The sequence below is a fragment of the Mustela erminea genome, chromosome 4 (assembly GCF_009829155.1).
Source record: "Mustela erminea isolate mMusErm1 chromosome 4, mMusErm1.Pri, whole genome shotgun sequence".
NCBI classification, from domain to species: Eukaryota; Metazoa; Chordata; class Mammalia; order Carnivora; family Mustelidae; genus Mustela; species Mustela erminea.
Window position 1 is genome coordinate 73,305,671 of NC_045617.1, and position 24,114 is coordinate 73,329,784.

Here is a 24,114-nt window from a genome sequence, read left to right on the forward strand (position 1 = left end):
CTGCAGAGTCAATGGAGAGTTTTCAGAAAGCTCTGAAAAGACAGTTAAGTTCCAAGGTAAGAGGAGTGCAGAGAAGCCTGACCTGAAGCAAGGCCCCTGATGAGTGAGGAGGGGAAAGGCAGTCCTCAACCTTACCCTACACGTGTCTTACAGGAACTGGTCCTCAGGCTATATCACTCCTTCCTTGCACTTGACCCAGATGGTACCCTGGAAAGTGAGGCCAACAGCAAATATTATACTTTATTGAAAAAGAGAGCAAAAACGTATCTAGCTAATCACATTAAAATCACAAATAATATAAGTAAGATGAGACTGCACCACTGCTCACTGTTATCCAGCATCATTAAGAACGTCTTAACCAAGAAAGAATGGAGGGATAGAAGGAAGGAAGAGAAAGAAACAGAGGGAAGGAAGGAGGGATGGAAAAAGAAAAGAAAGAATAAGAAAGAAAGAAAGAAAGGAAGGAAGAAAGAAAGAGGGGTAGGGAGGGCAAGACAGAGGGATGAAAAGAGAAAGAAATCAATAGGGTATATGTATGAAAAAAAGAGAGTCAAATTTATTATTTACAAGCAATAAAAGAATTTACCTAGAAAATCCAAGAAAATCCAATAAAAAGAACTATCCGTGCAGATGAGAGTGTAGAATGGCAATATGTTCCTGGAACAAAAGGAGAAAATGTAAGTCTTTCCTATACCTGAGAAAAATAAGACAAATAACATATAAAACCAAACAAAACAGAAAAGTAAACAAGACACTGGTAATGATTAAAGAACAAACAGAAAAGAAAAAAAACAGAAATGGAACAAAAAAGAAAATGACAGAAATTGACCCAAATACTTGAAACAATTTGGTATATAATAAAAAGGAACTTTCAAACCAGTTTGGGTTGTTTGGTTAATGAATATATTGGTCTAAGTAATTAAAAGTCACAGTAGATCAGTACCTCAGAAAAATAAATTCTACATCAAAGCAAAAAAGAAAAAAGTTTTTGAGAGAGTTAATGAAAACATGTAATTGAAGAAATACTGAAATAAAATATTGCTGAATAGCCCCAGATTGAAAGAAGCTTATCAAATTACGTCACCAAGAGAAGAAACTAATAATGGACATATCAAGATTTTTGTTATTTAAAAAAACCTGTTAAACATGAGACTGAAATTAGAAAAATGGGACATGGGAACCCACTGAAATCCAGAATTTATTGGATAGTCTTAAAATTGGGACCTTTCTCAATCTAAGTAATGAAAACTTTGCTGTTGTGTTAGCAGCTGAGCAGGTAGAGCTGTTCTAACAATTCTCCCTCAAGTCTTCAGTTAAACCTTTCTCAGCGTCTGCACAAATACAGTCCTGCTAGCGTTTGCCCTGAAACACTTGACCAGTGGCCATGCAGGGCAGTCTAGAAGAATCTATGACTCAGATAAGCAATAAATGATGCTTTGTCATGAAAAGTAAGTAAACAACAGCATTCATTCTCTTCACTGTGGAAGGTTACCTAACATGCTTCTGAGATGGCCCAGACTCCTTCCTCCTGCTTGGATACAGAAGGGCTCTCTAGCATGCTTCACCCAGTCAGGAGGATCTGACCAAAAGCTACTCTTACGGGCTCTGCAAGTTGATGAATGATGTTTCCCAGAAGATTTCTATGTTGCCTCTAAATTTCTCTACAAGCAAAGAATGAGTTAAAGGAGAAATTAATGCAAGAGCTGCTACTTTCTCTACTACATGTGAAACATTTTAAAAATTATGGTTAACCTGATGCATTTTAAAATTACATACTAAGAATCCAGATGGTTTCAATAATGTTCCAGATATACTAGTGATATATATCACCCACGAATTTATCATGAAGAAATATGTTAACGACTACAGGTATATTTTGTTTTGAGACTCCATTAAAACAACAACAATTTTTAGGGATGCCTGGGTGCTTTTAGTTAAGTATTCAATTTTTGGTCTCAGCTCAGGTTTGATCTCAGGGTTGTAAGTTCAAGCCCTGTGTTGGGCTCCTTGCTGGGCATGGAGTCTACTAAAAATAAATAAAATAAAAATCCTTTCCTTTTCATACAAGTGCGATTAACTCTCAAAGTGTATCTAACTGTAAACCTTACTAAATCAATTGTATCCATTAGCATTTAGTTTACCAATATCACTAAAAACTGTTCCCATGTTGGTGGTTGATACAGGAATTGAAGGTTAAACTAATTAGCTAGCTGGAGAAGCAGCTCTTTTTTATCCGGGGAAAAGGCATAATAATATTTTCACATATGATCAAGTCTTATTACCTCAAAATAAGAAAACAACATGTTTGAATTACGAATGTTTTCATGACTTTTCCCCTTGTGGAGCATATCAAGAGTTGAATGACCTCACCAAAAAAAACTGGAGTTATAAATATTGGCTTGATTTAATCTTATAGAGATGGCTTGGTGAACTCTCTCAAGATATGTAAAATCTCTTGTTAAAGGTCTAGTGCTCCAGGGACAAATTAAGTGATCACGTGTACCATGAAATATTTCTGCAATAGGAGTATAAATTTATACTAAAAATCATCAAATGATGAGCTAAACATAATCTTAAAATTTTTCAGTCAAATGGTTTATATGTTTATAAAAGCCTATCAGGTTTCCCTTACCTTAAAATTGTGTTGTAATATGTAGAAATTTTAAAAATGCCAGAATCATATTATTGAATATCACAGGTATAAAAGAGAACAGCATGGCTGTGTTGTATCAAAATTGTTGGTGGGACCAGAGTGAACACGATTCACAAGCAGTCTGACTGGCCCAGTCTGCGCCCTCTGCCTCCCTCTGTCTTATCCTAGCACCAAATCCCAGAGCAGCTCCAGGGCCTCCTGACGGATAAGAGAGAACATCCTCAGGAAGGGCCCCTAGCACTCGCTTTTTTACTTCAATCTTATTAACAACTATTTATTTCCCACAAAGAGGGCTCACATACCAGACTGTTGGAAACCTTGAAATCTAACTCATTTTATACTGAAGCTGAGAGCAAGTGCCTATTTTTTATAAGAAAACTTACCCCAATTTTCTTAAAATTTCAAAATAATTGTCAACAACAGCACTAGAAAGCTGATTTCTTGAATATAAATTGGAAAAATCCTTTAAATATACGTAGTTCTCAGGGTGCATGAGTGGCTCAGTTGGTTGGGTGCCCGACTTAGGGTTTTGGTTCAGGTCGTGGCCTCGTGGATCATGGGATCCATCCCCACATTGCTCTCTGCACTCAGCCGGGAGTCAGCTTGATTCTCTCCCTCTGCCCCTCTCCTCTCTCTCTTTTCTCTCTCTCTCTCTCTCAAATAAATCAATCAATCAATCTTTAGAAAAATGAAATAACTGAATAAATAGTAAATAAATAAATATATCCTGTTCTCTTTCTGGGCCCATAAAATGTATACATAGTTGATTATAAATGTATTTCCCATTTATGGTGCCTTTTTAAATATTACGTTAAGCAAAATAAAACTTCCTCAGTTATTAGTGTGAAATAGAAACAATGATGAAATTTCTTAGATTACCACTAGATGGTACTATAAAACCTAGTAAATGTAGTCTGCTCTCCTGGTTTTGCTGCTGTTTCAGGTCGTTCAGTATGGCTCTTTTTTAATTATTGTAAGTCCAATGATAATTAATATTTATTTAATGACTTCTAGAGACACTGATGAAATAATATTGTACTTGCTTAGCGACCTTGAACAAGTCAGTTTTTCTCCTTATGCCTCATCTTTGTTTTCCCATCTATGAAATGACCAGAAGACCCCTGGTTCTCTTGCAGGACCCTACATCATGATCCCTGGGATCTGAATGAATATGGCAAGGGTGAACCTAGAACCTAAAAGCAACTCAGCATCCTTACCCGGGATTTTTTTCAAACTAGAAGTGGAGAAAGTTAACTAGTACTTCCTGCATGTGCTGGAGAAGCAGGGCAGGAAGCTGGCCTTAAATAGGAAAAAAAATGAACAACAGAGAAGCAGAAACAAGGGGCCAAGATTGAGTCTTGGTAGTGTTCACGTCCCCAGTTCGAGCTATTCCTGGCATCAGTCACTTGACGGTCCTGCCCTCCCAGAGGCTGATGAGTTACATTTGTTTAACCACACTTGACAACAAAGTGTCTCTCCCGGAAATACTCCTTTTTGCCACAGATGTTTGAATTGAGTTATCATCACTTTGACCAAAGAATTCTTACTAATCAAGGTGGTGACTTAACTCTATCCATTCAAAAGTGCAACCAAACCTAATATCTGCTCGAGTCTATCTCCCATGGTAAGTAATAATATCATGGTATGTAATTCTCCCAAAATAGGGAGAATAAATTCAAAGCTTATGATCCATTAGGAACAATTAGAATCTTGAAGGGATACACCCCCCCATAATAAATGGATATTACTTCTTATAACCATCACTTCAGTCTTATGAGACTAAATGGCTCAGCCCTTCCAGACATTTTGCTACATGTTTTGAAGGGCAGGTAAGCAGTATGCCTTTATTCCATAAACTTACAGTATTCTTGATTACCCCCTTATAAACCAATAGGGCAGACATGTATTTCTTACATTCTCAGAAATTTAATGCTAAAGAAAATAGCAAAGATATTGGGGTTTTAGTGCAAAACAATAAACCAGTTTGGGTCTTTCTCTCTCCCTTTCTCTCTCTCTTTCTGTATCTCGGTGTACAAATGTAGGACCTTGAGAATCCATAATCCCAATGTGCTGTCTCTGAAAGCACATTAAAATGTATCCATTCGCTAGGGTGGTAAGACCAAAGAGAACCTGGGAACTCACCTCTGAGTTTCAACACTCTTTCAGATCCAGTAGGAACATACCTTAAATTGACTTGGAGAAGTACAGAATCACTCCTCTGCTAATTAGTTTACAAGTCAAATTACAGCTGTCTGATATACAGAAGAGGAATATAAAATACAAAAGTAAAGCATGGTTTGAAAAAGTCGTTTAAGACTATAAAGTTGTTTTCATTCATTCTTCTCTACGTCACTGAAATTAAAATATATATATATATATATATATATATATATATATATATATATATATATATCATAAACCATAGTCCTTTCTCTATAACAGCAGTGTCATCCTTTCCAACTTCTCCCTTGTTGGTAGTGGCACAACTGTTCTCTAATGTCACCATGTTTGGAATGTCTAAGAATACTACCTCCCTCCACCCACTGTCATTAATTCATCCAATTCACTTTTTGTCCCATTTGAATTCATTGCTGTTTCTCCATTTCCATAACTATTCTCCCAAACCAGATTTCAGTGACCTCAGACTGGATTACAACAATCCCTCCCTTACTCTCTGGCTTTCTCAAATTTGTTCTCTGACTGTAGGTAACCTCAACTTCCTTCCTCAACCATCCACAGAGGACCTCTGCTGTTTTTCACATCAAAGCAAAACTCTATCTTGACATTTGAAACCTCCATCAATTCTCTCTTTCTTATTCATGCATTTACTTTTTATTAATTCATTCATTCACTCATTCTGTAAATAAAAACGCTTTTGAGCACGTACTATAGTCCTCTTTCCTGAGTCCCAAGAATAGAGCAGTGAAAAATAACAAAGCTCTACCATCTTGGACCTCTCATTCTAGAGCAGGGAGGCAGACAGGGAACAAATCAATGCAGAAACTGTTAGATGGAACTAAGTGCTATGAAGAAAAAACTAAAATGCAATAGAAAAGGTAGAGTTTGTTGAATGGACATATATTTGTATAAAGAAGTCAAAATATTGGGACAGTCAGAAAAGGTGACATTTGAAAAAGACCAGAAGAGATATGAAGATGAAGCAAGCTAATATTTGGGGAAAGAGATTTCTTATATTGGTGGCTCAGTTGGCTAAGCACCTAGACTTTGGCTCAGGTCATGACCTTGGGTCCTGGGATGGATCTCCAAGTTGGGTGGGGTGGAGGGAGATGGTTTCTTGTCCTTCTTCCTCTGTCCCTCCCTGTCACTCATGCTCTTTTTCTCTAAAAAAATTAAATTAAATTAAATTTAAAAATACATAAAATATTTTTAAAAAATAAAATGTGAAGATTTTATGTATTTATTTATTTGAGAAAGAGTGAGAGTGAGTGGGAGGGACAGGGAGAGAGAATCTGAAGCCAACTTCATGCCAAGCACAGAGCCACGATCCAGGCTAGATTGCAAGACCTGAGCCAAAACCAAGGTCCGGCGCTCAGCAGAAGAAGCAACCCAGACACTTAACAGCGTGGAAACAATGCTTCAAAAATTATATCATGGATGTGTTTGTAGTGTTAAGGAAGAGTAAAGAGGCTAGTGGAAAGGGAGAGTGGAAAGAGGGCAGGACAGATAGAACAGGGGATCCGGAGCATATAGGGCCGCTCATGCCATGTATATGCCATGGGTTATGCTCTGGGAGGATTGGCAAGCGATTTTAAAGGGTTGAGTGAGGAGTGATATGATCTGACTTATAACTGAAAAGATCCCTCTGGTCACCATGTGAACATTACTCATATAAGAAAGAGAACAAAGGTGGGAGCAGGGAGATCCTTTCTGGTAAGTGATGATTTTCCTTTGGGCTGCAGTGGTTAGCAGCAAGCGATGAGAAATGGGTCTATTTGGAATTCATGTGTTTAGAGCTGACAGGACTCCATGTCCTTGCTTGAGGTGGTATGTGAGGAGAAATGGAAGAGTCAAAGATTTTGAATTAAGTGACTAGAAAGATGGAGGTTCTACTAACTGATATTGGAGAAGGGCTGAAGATACCAACTACTCCTTAACAGAGAGATTGTACATGTTTCACTTTGACTTCTTCCCTACCTGTCTGTATCTCCTACTTAACTGTCTTTGATCCATCTGCCAAGCCACAACGCTCATTCAGTTGAGGATATTTATGACTATTATGATATTTGCAAAGTCCTGAAGTATATGAAAACATGTAAAATTCCTCATACATTTCTAACAATCTATATGAGAAAAATAATATACTTATTTGAGATAATTTCAATATAATTAAAAAATGCAGATATTTATGAATAAAGTACGTTTATGAGGAAGGAATAGTGAATAGGTACAGAGGTACATCAGGGATATAACTATGAACAAAACATGGCCTTTGTTCTCAAGAATCTTGTAACATATGTTGAAAGTTCATAGAGTGTTGTTACCATTCCACAGTGGGGTATAAGAGATTTTAAACAGGTGCTAAATAAAAAAATGAAAAGCACAAGACATCAGAATTAAAGGGGAAAGAGATCATATCAGCCAGGGGAATTCAATAGATGGCTCAAGATAGCTTGAGTTTTCATATTCCATGTTACTTTCCTTAACTAAGTGCCTTACCAGTGAGTTTCCCAAGCACCTGTGTCAGATCAGCAGTAGCCAGATTTGCACTTACATGTATAGTTTTCTTAGAAGTGTACATTAGTTATACTGTGGAAAATCAACTTGAAAGCAGGAGCATGATCTTATTAATTTCTTTTGAACTTTAAAAACACTAAATAAATATCATGAGAAAGTTATAAAATATTCATGGGTATGGGGTGCCTGTGACTTATTTGGTTAAGCATCTGGCACTTGATTTTGGCTCAAGTCATGATTTCGGTGTTGTGAGAGCAAGCCCTGCATCTGGCTCTGCGCTCGGCGAGGAGCCTGCTTGAGATTCTCTCCCTCTGCCCCTCTCCCTGGCTCACACCAGCTTGTTCTCTCTCTCTCTCTAAAATAAATAGATAAATAAATAAATAACTATGCATGAATATTATAAAACATCTTACATTATTTTAAAATGCTTTTGGAGAAGGAGTGGGGGAGGGTAAGGAGGTCTCCCCAAAAGAACAGAACACTTCACCCTTTTACGGTGTGTGTGTGTGTGTGTGTGTGTGTGTGTGTGTGTGTGTGTGATGTATATGAAATTGTATGCATATATGTGTATGTATATATGTGTCTGCGTATGTATGTGTGTGTGCATGTGTGTGTGTGTGTATGATCTCAGCCCAAAATAGTAATCCACTAAATGTTCAAGAGATTTAGTCAAATATTTGGTCTTGAATTTTAGTCCTTAGATTTTAAATCAAACAATTGTAGTATTTGCATATGTATTGTACAATATCTATGCGTTATGGGATGTGTGGGGGTTGGGTTTTTTGGGGGGTGTCAACATATTTCACATTTTACTGAGCATACTTACATACACAACATATTTTTTAGATGGGTTTTACAATACATAATTTTATCACCTGGTTTACAACTAAATATGTTGTGAATATTTTCTCTTTTACAACAACTAAAATAATTGCATTATATGGAGAAAACATAACTTATTATGTACCTTGTCGGGGAAATTAAGAAAATTTTTTTTCCAATGAGATTTCATTCTCTTTACAGTGCCTTCAATAAAAAGGTTCTTTTCTAATACAATTTTTTATAAATGATAGAAATCTGTCCTTCCACTTAGCTTTTGAACTTGGTTCTCTGTGCCCATCTAATCATCAATCAAGTAATCTATTGTATTGTTTTCCAAGATCTCTCTCCCATTTGCTTCCTCTTTTCTATCCGTTGTTTCCCTGGTACACGCGCTTTCTTTACTCTACCATGCTATCCCTTACCTCCAATATCTGCCTCCTCTTCTCTTCTTGGCTCCCCTTACAAATGCTTTCTTTCCTTCCTTTTGAAAATACTGTTTTGATTTTGACCAACTCTACTCAAAGCTATATCATCAGTTCCACACTAGTAATATCTTTTAATAATCTGAAGATAGAATATAATTGTTTAAAGGAAAATATTATTAAGTCCCTTGGTAGAGTTCAGATGTAAATATTCCTTTTATCAGGCACTGCATGTTGTTTTAATTTTCTCTGAAATATTTCTGATTTAAACCACTATCACTTTGTGGTAAGGATTTTAAAAATAGCAATGTTTGGAAACACGATCAAGTTTGAGGTATTCTGCAAAGGTAGTGATGAAGGATAGTGGCAACCCTCTTGGTTCCCCTCATTCCTGGGGACATTTGTATTATCACTTCACTATTGTTCAGTAAACTTTGCTTTGCTGCCCACCACTCTGTCTGGTCTACCTTTTCATTCTATGAAGTTGTGTGACCAAGAACCGTGGGCACCAGTGGAGAAAGAACTCTTATAACAGTAGCATATTTTCATAAACCACTAAAACCTGCTCTTATGTTAGTTATCATCTCCTGGTAAGATGGTCTTGGTCAAAATGGAGCATTTTATTCATAATTGCTGTCACCAGTTTGTCGTTTGCTGATTTTGTTCCTCATGTTTCAGAGGTGTACATTAATGTGGTACATACATGCATGTGTGTGTATGTGTGCGTGTGTCTGTACTTTAGATGAAATACTCTTTAGGTTGTCTCACACCATCAATGACATTCATAGGATGAAGAATCTGCCTTTTAAAGATGCTGAGATTGACAAATCTTAAAGAAATCATTGTACAATGCTGATGTTTTCTCTTTGAGTGAGACACATTGTAGTTGCTTAAGCAAGAGTTGAAATTATCATAATAATGTAAATTGACATATAGTTTTTTCTTAGAATTTTTTATGCATAAGAAAAAACAAAAAGAAAAAAAAGACAGCAAAGAAAAAATTCAAGTGAAGAAAATTGTTTCACACCCACATGGGCTAGCTCAAAATACATAAAATTTAGTTGCTTTAATGGGTAAATTCAAGGAACATAATAGTCCTCTGTGCCTTTCTTTTTTAAATTATTCATTTATGTAACAATTTTATATTCTTCATTTCTAAGGAAAGCCAAAAGCTCTTCATGGTTTTTACTTCTAAAAGAAATTTAAAATAGTAATTGGAAACAGAGTTTACAAGATCTTTCAGCTACATGGCAGAGACAAAAATCAACTAATTATAGTTTTCCTACATACATAATTACATTCATACATAATCTGAAAATATCATTGAAAATATGCTATTTACAACTAAAACAAATATTTTGGAACACCTGAAAATAAACCAAAAGAAAAGTGCAAGACTACAACAATAAAAACAAAACCTAACAAAAGGAGGAAAAGAAACATTGTTAAGGACCAATTTTTAAAAAGACAAAAGCAATGAATAGATTATGTTTTTATGTAAAAATAGCATAGTATTAGAGAGACATTAATTTGGGATGTGCCCTACCATATACCAATGATCTTGAATTCAGAGTAATTAAAGTGGCATACATTAACATAGGAATAGATCAACAATATAAGTGGCTAGTACAGAAAAGACATCTATTATTATTGGAATTTAGGATATTATAAACAGAGCCTGATAGCTACGAGCATACATTCTAGAGCCAGACTAGCTGGGTTCAAATCTGATTCTAACACTAACTGGCTGTGTCACCTTGGGAAAAATACTTAATCTTACTAAACTTTAATTTCCTAATGTGTAAAAGGGGGATAATAACACTACCTACTTATTTTTAAAATTAAATTAGTTAATTCACATAAAACACTTGAAAGGCTAAACAATCCTAGATAACAATCAAAGATATTGTCATCAGCAGCAGCAGCAGAAGAAGAAGACATCCGTAACTATTATCAGGTTGTTGGAGAAAGGATACAGTTTATTCATTTACTTAAAACATCCTTAAATCAGTTTCACATCATTCACAAAAATAACTTCCAGATCTATTTGTAACAACTGATTGTTCAAAGTAAAAATAAAACAAAATTGTATTTGAAATGAAATTATGCAGGGAAATTTAATTACAGTTTTGTAATGGGAAGATATTTCTAAGCTAGATACAAACCCCAACAACTAAAGACATAATGATTAAAAAATTATGGGCATACTAATTAAAACTTCTGTGCAAAATGCCATAAGGTCAAAAGGCAAAAGTCAGTCTGAAGAAAACATTTTAAAAAGAATGTAGAAAAATTATTATTCAGAATATTTAAAAAACTCCTAAAAGTCAGTAAGTAAAATTGAATCTAAACTAAAAATAAGTAAAAGAGAAAGAGGCAATTTAAATATAAAAAATATATACAAAGGGACGCCTGTGTGGCTCAGTTGGTTGGGTGGCTGCCTTCGGCTCAGGTCATGATCCCGGCATTCTGGGATCGAGTCCCACATCAGGCTTCTTGCTCAGCGGGGAGCCTGATTCTTCCTCTGCCTCAGCCTGCCACTCTGTCTGCCTGTGCTGGCTCTCACTCGTCTCTCTCTCTGACAAATAAATAAATAAACTCTTTAAAAAAGAAAAAAAAATATATATATATATAAAGATGCTCAATATTACTAAAAGCTAGGGAAATGTGTATTAAATAAACATGACCTACAGTTTTTTTATGTAACATAATGGCAAAAATTAAAAAGATATCTGGTTTTGACAAAAGGAGGAAAAATAATTTTTCTCATGTACTGCTTGTAGGAAAATATATAACCGTGACATCTTAGAAAGTAAAAGGGCAAATTTTCTAAAAAATTAAAGGAATATATACTTCAATCAGTTTTGACTTCTGGATATCTATTCTACAAAAACACAGGAGTATAAGGGAAAAGACACAAAGTTGGTTTTTTACATTATTATATGAAAAAGAAAGTTAGATACAAAACATTACAAATATCTTAAATATTTGGAATATTCATTGCAGGATGTACTATGCAGTAGTTGAAGAGTAAGGTAAATCCTTACTTACAAGAAAAGACATTTAAGAGGAGAGGAGTCAAGATGGTGGAGAAGTAGCAGGCTGAGACTACATTAGGCAGCAGGAGATCAGCTAGATAGCTTATCAAACCATTGCAAACACCTGCAAATCCAATGGGAGATTGAAGATAAGAAGAACAGCATTTAGAAACAGAAAATCGACCACTTTCTGAAAGGTAGGACCAGTAGAGAAGTGAATCCAAAGCAACAGGAAGATAGACTGTGGAGGAAGGGGCTGGCTCCTGGTAAGCGGTGGAGCAACGGAGCACAAAATCAGGACTTTTAAAAGTCTGCTCCACTGAGAAACATCACTCCAGAGGCTAAACTGGGGTGAAGCCCATGTGGGGTCAGCGTGGCCCCAGGTCCTGCAAGGTCACAGAAGGATCAGGGTATCTGAGTGTCGCAGAGTTCACAGGTATTAGAGTGGGGAAGCCGGCTGCAGAGACAGAGCTGAGGAGTGAGCTCTCAGCTCGGGGTTACCTTGAACTGGTTACAGGCTGGGTTAGGTCAGAGTGTGGCCAGAGGCCAGGGATTGGGCTCTTTCTCTGAGGGCGCACTAAGGAGTGCGGACCCCAGCTCTCAGCTCCTCCAGCCAGAGACTGGGAGGCTGCCATTTTCATTCCCATCCTCCAGAACTCTACAGAAAGAGTTCAGGGAACAAAAGCTCTCAAAAGTGAACCTGAGCGGATTACTTAGCCTGGACACTGGTAGGGGTGGTGCATTTCTGCCTGGGGCAAAGACACTTGAGAATCACTACAACAGCCCCTCCCCCAGAAGATTAACAAGAAATCCAGCCAAGACCAAGTTCACCTACCAAGGAGTGCAGTTTCAATACCAAGGAGAGCAGCAGAATTCCAGAGGAGGAGAAAGCAAAGCACGGAACTCATGGCTTTCTCCTCATGGTTCTTTATTCTTGCAGTTAATTTAATTTTTTTTAAATTTTTTTTTCTTCTGCTAATTTTTTTAACTTTTACCCTTTTTAACGTTTTTTAACTAGTTTATCTAATATCTTTTTCTATTTTTTATATTTTTTCTTTATTTGTCTTCTTTTTTAATTTTTTTTTCCTGAACCTCTTTTTATCCCCTTTCTTCCCCCCACCCCATGATTTGGGGTCTCTTCTGATTTGGTTAAAGTGCATTTTCCTAGGGTCTTTGTCACACTTTCAGTATTTTATTTGCTCCTTCATATACTCTTATCTGGACAAAATGACAAGGCGGAAAAACTCACCACAAAAAAAAGAACAAGAGGCAGTACCAAAGGCTAGGGACCTAATCAATACAGACATTGGTAATATGTCAGACCTAGAGTTCAGAATGACGATTCTCAAGGTTCTAGCCGGGCTCGAAAAAGGCATAGAAGATATTAGAGAAACGCTCTCTGGAGAGATAAAAGCCCTTTCTGGAGAAATAAAAGAACTAAAATCTAACCATGTTGAAATCAAAAAAGCTATTAATGAGGTGCAATCAAAAATGGAGTCTCTACTGCTAGGATAAATGAGACAGAAGAAAGAATTAGTGATATAGAAGACCAAATGACAGAGAATAAAGAAGCTGAGCAAAAGAGGGACAAACAGCTACTGGACCACGAGGGGAGAATTCAAGAGATAAGTGACACCATAACATGAAACAACATTAAAATAATTGGGATTCCAGAAGAAGAAGAAAGAGAGAGGGGAGCAGAAGGTATATTGGAGAGAATTATTGGAGAGAATTTCCCTAATATGACAAAGGGAACAAGCATCAAAATCCAGGAGGCACAGAGAAACCCCCTCAAAATCAACAAGGATAGGTCCACACCCCATCACCTAATAGTAAAATTTAAAAGCCTTAGTGACAAAGAGAAAATACTAAAAGCAGCCTGGGGCAAGAAGTCTGTAACATACAATGGTAAAAATAGTAGATTGGCAGCAGACTTATCCACAGAGACCTGGCAGGCCAGAAAGAACTGGCATGATATATCCAGAGCACTAAATGAGAAAAACATGCAGCCAAGAATACTATATCCAGCTAGGCTATCATTGAAAATAGAAGGAGAGATAAAAAGCTTCCAGGACAAACAAAAACTGAAAGAATTTGCAAACACCAAACCAGCTCTACAGGAAATATTGAAAGTGGTCCTCCTAAGCAAAGAGAGAGCCTAAAAGTAGTAGATCAGAAAGGAACAGAGACAATAAAGAATAAGAGACAATATACAGTAACAGTCACCTTACAGGCAATATATGGCACTAAATTCATATCTCTCAATAGTTACCCTGAATGTTAGTGGGCTAAATGCCCTAATCAAAAGACACAGGGTATCAGAATGGATAAAAAAATCAGCCACATCTGGGGGCCTCTCTTAGGACCTAAGTCCTCCCACTCTTCCCCTGGATCATATCCCCACTGCTCAAGGTCACGAGGTGCTTATTCCCTAAATGCTCCCAGTGCTTATTTTATTTGTTTTTCTTCACATGCCTGAGGTAGGACAGCCATGTCATAGACACTGAGATCCTAGGGTCAGAACATCACAGCCTATGTTGGAGGCAAATGCAGTAAGTGAATTACATGGGACATATGAGAATGGTCACCAGTGAGGGTTTTGTGAGAACCGGAACTCGTATTCCATTTCTGAGAGGGAGCTCCTGGATACAGCTTGCTCCAGAAGACTGCTTTTATGTTCCTCCATCAGAGTGTGTGTGTGTGTGTCAGTGGGGGGCAGTTCTTGTTTTCAGTTTTTCCACCAGTACCGGTCATCTTCATTGGTAGAATACCAGCTGTCACCAATTATCATCTGTGGCTTTTGTCGTTGGACCTCCTCTAGCAGCTTCCTTGTTTGAGTGGGATATTGCCATTTCCACAACCCGATTATCTGTAGGTTGCATGTGGGCTGCCGAGGGCCAGACACAGCGTTGTCATTCCTTCAGGGCTGAGATCATTCCGCATCAGATTCAAGCTGGTCAGGCGCTGGCTGCCAAGAACAGCCCTGGCGAGGGCCTCGCAGCAACCAGAAGTCAGTCCACACGCTTCCAACCCCAGCCTCCACACAGAAGCCCTCCGGTGCCTCAGCCCCTCGCACAGCGCCGTGATGCCGTCATCTCCCAGGGCGTTCACAGCCAGATCCAGGCTCTTCAAGTGTTTGTTCCTCGTGATCACGCAAGACAGCTTCTTGCAGCAGGTGGCCGTGAGGTGACACTTAACCATCTCCAGGTCCTGGATGTGACAAGATGGTTCCATCAGGACCTCACAGAGAACCCATCAATATGTTGCCTACAAGAAACTCATTTTAGACCTGAAGACACCTCCAGATTTAAAGTGAGGGGCTGGAAAACAATTTACCATGCTACTGGACATCAGAAGAAAGCTGGGGTGGCAATCTTTATATCAGATCACTTAGATTTTAAGCCAAAGACTATAATAAGAGATGAGGAAGGACACTATATCATATGCAAAGGGTCTGTCCAACAAGAAGATCTAACAATTTTAAACATCTATGCCCCAAAGGTGGGAGCAGCCAACTATATAAACTAATGAATAACAAAATCAAAGAAACACATAAACAATAATACAATAATAGTAGGGGACTTTGGCACTCCCCTCACTGAAATAGATCATCCAAGCAAAAGATCAACAAGGAAATAAAGGCCTTAAATGACACATTGGACCAGATGGACACCACAGATATATTCAGAACATTTCATCCCAAAGCAACAGAATACACATTCTTCTCTAGTGCACATGGAACATTCTCCAGAATAGACCACATCCTGGTCATAAATCAGGTCTCAACTGGTATCAAAAGATTGGGATCATTCCCTGCATATTTTCAGACCACAATGTTCTGAAGCTAGAACTCAATCACAAGTGGAAATTTGGAAAGAACACAAATACATGGAGACTAAACAGCATCCTTCTAAAAAATGAATGGGTCAACCAGGAAATTAAAGAATAATTGAAAAAATTCACGGAAACAAATGATAATGAAAACACAGTGGTTCAAAATCTGTGGGACACAGCAAAGGCAGTCCTTAGAGGAAAATATACAGCAGTAAAAGCCTTTCTCAAGAAACAAGAAATGTCTCAGGTACACAACCTAACCCTACACCTAAAGGAGCTGGAGAAAGAACAACAAAGAAAGCCTAAACCCAGCAGGAGAAGAGAAATCATAAAGATCAGAGCAGAAATCAATGAAATAGAAACCAAAAACAAAAAAACAATAGAACAAATCAAAGAAACAAGGAGCTGGTTCTTTGAAAGAATTGATAAGATTGAAAAACCCCTGGCCAGACTTATCAAAAAGAAAAGAGAAAGGACCCAAATAAATAAAATCATGAATGAAAGAGGAGAGATCACAACCAACACCAAAGAAATAAAAACAATTATAAGAACATACTATGAGCAACTCTGTGTAAACAAATTTGACAATCTGGAAGAAATTGATGCGTTCCTAGAGACATATAAACTACCACAACTGAACCAGGAAGAAATAGAAAACCCGAACAGACCCATAACCAGTAAGAAACAGTCATCAAAAATCTCCCAACAAACAAAAGCCCAGGGCCAGACGGCTTCCCAGGGGAATTCTACCAAACATTTAAAGAAGAACTAATTCCTATTCTCCTGAAACTGTTCCAAAAAATAGAAATGGAAGGAAAACTTCCAAAATCATTTTATGAGGCCAGCATCACCTTGATCCCAAAACCAGACAAGGATCCCATCAAAAAAGAGAATTACAGACCAAAATCCTTGATGAACACAGATGTGAAAATTCTCACCAAAATACTAGCCAATAGTATTCAACAGTACATTAAAAGGAATATTCACCACGACCAAGTGGGATTTATTGCAGGGCTGCAAGGTTGGTTCAACATCCACAAATCAATCAATGTGATTCAACACATTAATAAAAGAAAGAACAAGAACCATATGATTCTGTCAATAGATGCTGAAAAAGCATTTGACGAAGTACAGCATCTCTTCCTGATCAAAACTCTTCAAAGTGTAGGGATAGAGGGCACATACCTCAATATTATCAAAGCCATCTATGAAAAACCCACCGCAAATATCATTCTCAATAGAGAAAAACTGAAAGCTTTTCCGCTAAGGTCAGGAACATGGCAGGGATGTCCATTATCACCACTGCTATTCATCATAGTACTAGAAGTCCTAGCTTCAGCAATCAGGCAACAAAAAGAAAGTAAAGGCATCCAAATCAGCAAAGAAGAACTCAAACTATCACTCTTCACAGATGATATGATACTATATGTGGAAAACCCAAAAGACTCCACTCCAAAACTGCTAGAACTTGTACAGGAATTTAGTAAAGTGTCAGGATATAAAATCAATGCACAGAAATCAGTTGCATTTCTCTGCACCAACAAGACAGAAGAAAGAGAAATTAAGGAGTCATTCCCATTTACAATTGCACCCAAAACTATAAAATACCTAGGAATAAACCTAACCAAAGAGGCTGAGAATCTATACTCAGAAAACTATAAACTACTCATGAAAGAAATCAAGGAAGACACAAAGAAATGGAAAAACGTTCCATGCTCCTGGATTGAAAGAACAAATATTGTGAAAATATCTATGCTACCTAAAGCAATCTACACATTTAATGCAATCCCTATCAAAATCCCACCCATTTTTTCCAAAGAAATGGAACAAATAATCCTACAATTTATATGGAACCAGAAAAGACCTCAAATAGCCAAAGGGATATTGAAAAAGAAAGTCAAAGTTGGTGGCATCACAATTCCAGACTTCAAGCTCTATTACAAAGCTGTCATCAAGACAGCATGGTACTGGCACAAAACCAGACAAATAGATCAATGGAACAGAATAGAGAGCCCAGAAATAGACCCTCAACTCTATGGTCAACTAATCTTCAACAAAGCAGTAAAGAATGTCCAATGGAAAAAAGACAGTCTCTTCAATAAATGTTGTTGGGAAAATAGAACGGCCACATGCAGAAAAATGAAACTGGACCATTTCCCTACACCACACATGAAAATAGACTCAAAATGAATGATGGACCTCAATGTGAAAAAGGAATCCATCAAAATCCTTAAGAACACAGGCAGCAACCTCCTCGACCTCAGCCATAGCAAAATCTTCCTAGGAGCATCGCCAAAGGCAAGGGAAGCAAGGGCAAAATTGAACTACTGGGATTTCATCAAGATCAAAAGATTTTTCACAGCAAAGGAAACAGTTAACAAAACCAAAAGACAACTGACAGAATGGGAGAAGATATTTGCAAACGACATATCAGATAAAAGGGCTAGTGTCCAAAATCTATAAAGAACTTGTCAAACTCAACACCCAAAGAACAAATAATACAATCAAGAAGTGGGCAGAAGACATGAACAGATGTTTCTGCAAAGAAGACATCCAGATGACCAACAGACACATGAAAAAGTGCTCCACATCACTCGGCATCAGGGAAATACAAATCAAAACCACAATGAGATACCACCTCACAGCAGTCAGAATGGCTAAAATTAGCAAGTCAGGAAATGACAGATGCTGGCGAGGATGCGGAGAAAGGAGAACCCTCCTACACTGTTGGTGGGAATGCAAGCTGGTGCAACCACTCTGGAAAACAGCATGGAGGTTCCTCAAAAAGTTGAAAATAGCACTACCTTATGACCCAGCAATTTCACTACTGGGTATTTACCCTAAAGATACAAACGTAGTGATCTGAAGGAGCACGTGCACCCGAATGTTTATAGCAGCAATGTCTACAATAGCCAAACTATGGAAAGAACCTAGATGTCCATCAACAGATGAATGGATAAAGAAGAAGTGGTATATATACACAATGGAATACTATGCAGCCATCAAAAGAAATGAAATCTTGCCATTTGTGATGACGTGGATGGAACTAGAGGGTATTATGCTTAGCGAAATAAGTCAATCAGAGAAAGACAGCTATCACATGATCTCCCTGATATGAAGAAGTGGAGATGCAACATGGGTGGTTTGGGAGGTAGGAGAAGAATAAATGAAACAAGATGGGATTGGGAGGGAGACAAACCATAAGTGACTCTAAATCTCACAAAACAAACTGAGGGTTGCTGGGGGAGGGAAGTCAGGAGAGGGGGTGGGGTTATGGACACTGGGGAGGGTATGTGCTATGGTGAGTGCTGTGAAGTGTGTAAACCTGGCGATTCACATACCTGTACCCCTGGGGATAAAAATACATTATATGTTCATAAAAAAATAATAATAAACAAAATAATTTTTTAAAAAAGACATTTAATTCCTATTGTTAAATTAAAATAAAGAATTTTGTAGGACCTTACATACAGAATGGTATATGTAATCTTTTTTTAAAAGATTTTATTTATTTATTTGAGGATTTTATGAGCACAAGCAGGAGGGGAGGAGCACAGGCAAGAGGGAGAAGCAGGCTCCCCTCTGAGCAGGGTGCCTAATGTGGGGCTCCAACCTAGGACCTTGAGATCATGACCTGAGGGCATGAGCTGAAGGCAGACACTTAACTGACTGAACCACACAGGTGCCCCATCACACTTTATTTTTTAGTCTATATATTCATAATAAATATTCATGAGAAAGGCCAGTAAGTATACATTCTTTAAGTGTCAACGACGATCATCTTTATTTGGAAAAGGGCACAAAGGATAGCAGTGCAGGCAGACCTTCACTTTTTAGTCTATATATTTCTATACTTTTTATTCAAGTATAATTAACATAAAGTGTTGTGTTAGTTTCAGGTGTACAACATAGTGATTCAACAATGCTCCTCAGTGCTCATCACAATAAGTGTACTTTTAATTCCCTTCACCTTTTCACCCATCTTCCCATCCAACTCCCCTCTGGCAACCACCAGTTTGTTCTCTATAGTTAAGATTCTGGGGGTTTTTTGTTTGTTTTTTCTCTAGCTCTCTCTTTCTCTCTTTTTGTTTTGTTCTTAAATTCCACATATGAGTGAAATCATCTAGTATTTGTCTTTCTCTGACTGATTTATTTTGCTTAGCATTATATCCTCTAGGACAGATCCATGTTGTTGCAAATGGCAAGATTTGATTCCTTTTTATGGCTGAGTAGTATTGTGTGTGTGTGTGTGTGTGTGTGTGTGTGTGTGTACATACATATATATATCACATCTTCTTTACCCATTCTTCTATGGATGGACACTGGGTTGCTTCCATAACTTGGCTATTTAATATAGTTCTATAATTTTAAGCTATTCTACTTAATATACTTAGCATTACTTTTGTAAGTAGAATAAATAATCCATAGTAGACTTTCCTTTTCTACAAAGCTCTTTCTCTGCCAACTGTATAATATTTTTGCTGTCCCACAAAATGCCTAGTCTCACTGATTTCTGTTTCTCCACTTAAGATTTTCTGTCACCCCAGAAACAACAATCCTTTCCCCAAGCACAATGCAGAACAACTCTGTCTCATTTTGTACATTAGATTCAGTGAGTAGAAATATGAACAAAGTTGTCATCTAATCCCTTTTTTAAAAACATATCATTGAGGTGTCTTATAAGTACTCTGAAAGTATTTTGGTACCATTACATTCATGGCAGGTTTGTAATAGACTAATCCATCTACTCTTCAGAACCCTCAAATCACTTTCTTTCCCTTTAGACATTGCACTACAAGGATGCGATGCTTTAAACCAGGACAATTATCCTGCTATCCCAAGAGGTAAAGCTAAGGGAATGTTATCCCTTAGGAATTGAATCAAACCTTAATGTTGTTGAGCAATGAAATTGGCCATTCCTGGGACTGTCTACCTCTGAAAATCTGCAGATGAAATAGGTAAAATATCCTAACTGATACATCTACATAGGTGTGTGGTATTTCCAGTGATCAAATTCCTGAGCTTTGTATTTTAAAGTTTGAACTTCATGTTTCAAGTTGGTTTTTTGCTATCATTGTTCTATTCCTGTCCTATCTGGGTTAGAGAGTACAAGAGAGCTGGATGTGAGTACTGAGTGGTCTCACCTGATTTGCATGGTTTCAGACTCCTCATTCTGAATGTGTCCTCTCAGGACCCCTGTGATAAGCAGCATGTATTACCCACACCCCAGGCTCATGCTTCTCAGGAATTCAACTTGTAGGGCTGTATCTGTGCCAGGTATCCTAATCTGAATTGATACTTCAAATCTAACCCTAGCATTCAGTTCTGTTCTCTCCGAGCACCCAATTTTGTCTCTTCTCTTTACTGCTCTCTGCAGTAGAATCTTCACAGCTGATGGGAATTCTTGGGGTCCTTTGAATCTTTCGTGAAATCTGAGTTTTCACACTGAGAATTTAGTGCCAATTGATTCCATCACCTTCTTCAAGTGCGTCAGCTTTTCCAAAGCCTATTGCACGGAGATGTGGTATCCTTCTTGTGTAGATGGTAGTCTTTCCTCCTACCTGCTGATTTCTGGTCAAAATTCAACAAAGTATCTGAGCATCTTAGAGACTTCCCATACTCCCAACCTCCATTTAAGAGTTGTCAAGTACTTGATTCAAAGACAGAGTCAATGTTTGCCTTAAGACTGAAGCAAACATCTCTTGTTTTGGCATCTCAGCATTAGTCACAGAGTTTTTGGTATCAGGGCCTTAACTTTCCTTGCAAGGCCATTAATCCTCCATCCTGCCCACATAGACTAGAGAGATTGACCCTACCACCTAGGCTTGAGCAGTTGACACATGGCCTGGAACTAGTAGGGATAATTGCACATCTCTATGAACACTGGAGAGATGAACTCAAGACCCATTGTGGAAAAATGGGACTGATACTCATAATTTCATTGGAAGAACTAGAAAACAGATGTTAGGGGGTTGCTAAGCATGGAGGTGATGGTAGTCCCCAATAAACGGAGACCTTGCCTAAAGTTGAAACTAACACAGAGGAAAGCAGGGATGGAGGAGGAAAAATACAAATAGGAGATATGCTTCAAACAGTAGATTTAGATATATCAACTCTTATTGGAACTAGTTCTAAACTACTTTTTTTCTCACATTCAGGTAACCACTATTCTGAATTTTTTTCTTATTTCCTTGTTTGGCATTCCAGTTTCTTTTCTATACATGCATCCCTAAATGATAAATTATTTAGTTTCACATGTTCTAAACTTACATGTGTAAAATTTGGGGGGCAAGTATTTTGTAATTTGCTTCTTTTGCTTATCTTCATATTTTTGAGAATCATTGGTGTTGTTTTTAAGTATAGTTCATGAATTTTTACTGCTCTACAGTAACCCATTGAATAAATATATCAACACCTAAGTTGTATAATTTCTAGGTTGTTGACATTACAAATGTCTCTATGAACACATATCCTAGTAAACATGCAAGAAATTCTATTATTATGACTGGAGGTACCAGATTATAGAAACTGTATTCTTTCAGCATTTCTGCATAAGATTACACTCTTTCTCAAAGTGATCGTACCAGTTTATTATTATTTATAATTTTTTTAAGAGAGAGAGGGGAAGAAGGGGCAAAGGGAGATAGAGAATTTTAAGCAGACTCCTCACTTAGTGGGAAGCCCAATGTGGGGCTCCGTCCCATGAGAGTGATATCAGGACCTGAGCTAGTTTCAAGGGTCAGAGGCTTAACTGACTGAGCCACCCAGGTGCCCTGCCCTGTGACAGCACCTGTTTATAATCCTACCAGTCATACATAAAACTTCCTGTTGCTTCACATACATTTAAATAGTTTCATCAGAATTTTTTCTCAAGATTTTAGTTTTTATTTGAGAGGGGAAGGGGCAGAGGGAGAGAGAATCTCAAGCAGATTCCATGCTGAGGATGGAGCTTAATGAGGGGCTTCACTGTCATAACACTGACCTCATGACCTGAGCTGAAATCAAGAGTTGGGTGCTTAACCAACTAAGCTACCTAGACACCCCAAGCCTTCTTAATATTAAAAAAAAAAAAAATGGTAGTCACCATTGCTATTCAACATAGTACTAGAAGTCCTAGCATCAGAAATCAGACAACAAAAAGAAAGTAAAGGCATCCAAATCTGCAAAGAAGTCAAACTATCACTCTCTGCAGAAAATATACTTTATGTGGAAAACCCAAAAGACTCCACTCCAAATCTGCTAGAACACATACAGGAATTCAGTAAAGTGTCAGGATATAAAATCAATGCACAGAAATCAGTTGCATTTCTCTACACCAACAACAAGACAGAAGAAAGAGAAATTAAGGAATCAATCCCATTTACAACTGCACCCCAAACCATAAGCTACCTAAGAATAAACCTAACCAAAGAGGCAAAGAATCTGTACTCAGAAAACTATAAAGTACTCATGAAAGAGTGAAGAAGACACAAAGAAATGGGAAAATGTTCCATGCTCCTGGATTGGAAGAACAAATATTGTGAAAATATCTATGCTACCCAAAGCAAACTACACATTTAATGCAATCCCTATTAAAATCCCACCCATTTTTTCCAAAGAAATGGAACAAATAATCCTACAATTTATATGGAACCAGAAAAGACCTCGAATAGCCAGAGGAATGATGAAAAACAAAGCCAAAGTTGGTGATATCACAGTTCCGGACTTCAAGCTCTATTACAAAGCTGTCATCAAGACAGCATGGTACTGGCACAAAAACAGACACACAGATCAATGGAACAGAATAGAGAGCCCAGAAATAGACCCTCAACTCTATGGTCAACTAATCTTCAACAAAGCAGGAAAGAACATCCAATGGAGAAAAGACAGTCTCTTCAACAAATGGTGTTGGGAAAATTGGACAGTCACATGCAGAAAAATGAAATTGGACCATTTCCCTACACCGCACATGAAAATAGACTCAAAATGGATGAAGGACCTCAATGTGAGAAAGGAATCCATCAAAATCCTTGAGGAGAACACAGGCAGCAACCTCCTCGACCTCAGCCACAGCAAGTTCTTCCTAGGAACATCGCCAAAGATCAGGGAAGCAAGGGCAAAAATGAATTATTGGGACTTCATCAAGATCAAAAGCCTTTGCACAGCAAAGGAAACAGTCAACAAAAGACAACTGACAGAATGGGAGAAGATATCTGCAAATGACATATCAGATAAAGGGCTAGTATCCAAAATCCATAAAGAACTTGTCAAACTCAACACCCAAAGAACAAATAATACAATCAAGAAATGGGCAGAGGACATGAACAGACATTTCTGCAAAGAAGACATCCAGATGGCCAACAGACACATCAAAAAGTGCTCCACATCACTCGGCATCAGGGAATTACAAATCAAAACCACAATGAGATATCACCTCACACCAGTGAGAATGGCTAAAATTAACAAGTCAGGAAATGACAAATGCTGGTGAGGATGTAGAGAAAGGGGAACCCTCCTACATTGTTGGTGGGAATGCAAGCTAGTGCAGCCACTCTGGAAAACAGCATGGAGATTCCTCAAAAAGTTGAAAATAGAGCTACCCTATGACCTCGCAATCGCACTGCTGGGTATTTACCCTAAAGATACAAATGTAGTGATCCGAAGGGGCACG